The sequence below is a fragment of the Octopus sinensis genome, linkage group LG13, assembly GCF_006345805.1.
Source record: "Octopus sinensis linkage group LG13, ASM634580v1, whole genome shotgun sequence".
Classification (NCBI taxonomy): domain Eukaryota; kingdom Metazoa; phylum Mollusca; class Cephalopoda; order Octopoda; family Octopodidae; genus Octopus; species Octopus sinensis.
Window position 1 is genome coordinate 20,826,629 of NC_043009.1, and position 2,534 is coordinate 20,829,162.

The 2,534-nt window shown below is 39.0% G+C and overlaps 1 long non-coding RNA gene across 1 annotated transcript in view; it reads left to right on the plus strand.

The window, feature by feature from the left end:
- Nucleotides 1-289: 289 nt before the first annotated feature.
- Nucleotides 290-2,534, plus strand: part of LOC118765770 — an 11,357-nt gene continuing 9,112 nt past the window's right edge. Inside the window, exon 1 of the long non-coding RNA XR_005001646.1 lies at nucleotides 290-1,110. This is a non-coding gene — a long non-coding RNA (uncharacterized LOC118765770). The remainder of the gene's footprint in view (nucleotides 1,111-2,534) is intronic.

Here is a 2,534-nt window from a genome sequence, read left to right on the forward strand (position 1 = left end):
AAATTTTCGTGGCTCTCATTCGTAATCTCCTTTATGCTGATAATTGTGATTTCATAACCCACACCGAGGAAGACCGACGAACTTCTTTTTGGTCTAGTGTGATGAGTTTGGACTTAAGAAAGCCATCATCTTGCTACAACCAACACCAGGCAAGCCATATACACCACCATCGATATGTCATGGGTAAAAAGTTAAAGTTGTGGATACATTTGTCTTACTTGGTAGCATACTTGCTAGATTTAATACACTTGACATGGAGGTCAGTTATAGACTTTTCAAGGCGTGTGAATCGTTTGGGAAGCTTGAGTCGTGGCTCTGGTTGCAATTAGAGATTAAGGCAGCAACAAAAGTTGAGACATATCAAATATACGTAGTTGTATGGATGTAAGACTTGGACAACTTACAACAGGATTATCCAACGTCTTGAGCGAATCTACCAACGATGATTGCGTAATATCCTGAAGATCTCATGGTGATCTCATGTACCTGATACGAAAGTACTGAAGCTGTCGTAAATGACAGGTATTGAGTCCATGATTATGAAGCACCAACTTTGATGGTTTGGTAATTTTGTCCGTCTTGAGAACTCAGCGCATGCCAAAACATGTTTTGTATGGTGAGCTGGAGCAAGGAAAACGTCTCCTGTGCAACCGGTTTAAAGGTAATCTTGAAGGCATTCCTAAAAAAGATCAGTATCAATATTAACATCTGGGAAGAAGATCTTGCATCAGATGGGGGAGGAATCTGATTGCTATTGATGTTAAAGAATTCAAAAACGACAGGGTAGCATACACTGAGTTGAAAAAGTGTTGGTAAATATACGGAAGATATGAACACTTTATGTAGGTCAGTCTATTAGCGGTCCCAACATCAAGATGGTCAGGCCGCTGCTGGAGAGCTGACTTGTAATCTGTGTGAATGACTTGTGAGTATTTAGCAGGCTTTAAGAACCATATGAGATGATATCAGTGATGGGGAGATCAATTGTGATTTTTTTTTTTTTTTAGAGTGAAATGGGTTTAAGAATCGGTTACAAGTCCACTATCCTCAAGTGTGTGTGCGCGCATGTAACTGTGAGAATACGTAATTGAATGTGTCTGAAAGTCTAAGGTAGGTAACTCTTTTTTCTTAATCGTGTTTTTTTAAATATATCGCACACACACACAAACACCTGCCTCCATTCATCCGTTTACGTATGCATGCATGCAAAGTCGAATTACAATATTGGTCCCACAGCATGTACAATAACAACAACAACAACAACACAAGGAACCTGCCTTCTGTTGTTTAGTCAGATCTGAGAAGAGGCCACCAGTTCGCGTCTGACCACTATATATGAAAACAGCTAGTGTTTTTAATGCGTTATCTTCCTTATGGGGTTCACCATACAAAGAAATTACACAACAGCAGTTATATTCTCTAGAATATAAGAACATCTTTCACAAAATCACTTCTTAATCAGTATTGCAGCACAGAATATCATGTCGATGAAAATTATAACACAGATGTTAGCGAAATATGGCTACAATAAGCGTGTGAATTGTAAAGGCCGACTTCATTAAGAATTAGAACCCCACCCTGAGCCATAAGTACGAGAACAAAAGAGCATATCTGCTGAAGGGCTTCTCCTAGTCGAGCATTAAAGCTTAAACCAGCAACAACGATTCAACTTCTGATTTGTTTGTTACATTGCTGTTTTGAAAGTCTGTTATTTCGCCATATTGTTGTTAACAAACAACACATAACTACATTAATAGCCACACTATCTATTAATTGCTCTCTCACATCCAGTTACCTGCCGATCTTCTCCCTCCCTCTTCCCTCTCTCCATACACAAAACGTTTATCATCCTGTCTATCTCTATCTCCTTTCCTCTCCCTATCCACAATACTATTATTTATACATATCTTACTTTCCTTTAGCTCTCTACATCCTCACCAACATATCTAAACACATACCTACCTACCTCTTTACCTGTCATATACTCTATACATTTCTCTCAATCATAGGTGCCATCTAGTTTTATTTGTCATATTTTTGTCATCTGTCTGTTCCTGTCTGTCTTTCTCTTTCTGGCTCTCCTTCTCTCTCTCTCCCTCCCTCCCTCTTTCTCCCTATCTCCCTCTTACCTTGACTATCTCTATGTTTACACCTTAAAGCTTAAACAAACAACCAGACATCCTGTCATCAGCAATTTGTTTTTCTTTTATATTTTTCTCATCATGTTATTTTCTCACTGATAGTTGTACATAACAAACAAACACGCGCGCGCACATACACACATGACTTTAAACTGCACCCAATAGTGGGGCCTTCTGGTTTGAAAGTTTCTGGGTTTTGAGGAGTGTGGTAGCAACTCTTGGCCCCTGTTGTTCTCAGGTCAACTCTGACCAAGATAGTAGGACCTATTATGGTCCCAGCTATGGGTTAAATATTATGTGAACCCTTGTGAGTGAACGACCCTTATTTCTCATTAGAACTTCCTTCAAGGAGAAGGTAAATTGTTATAAAAAAAACCTGAAATATGCAATTGG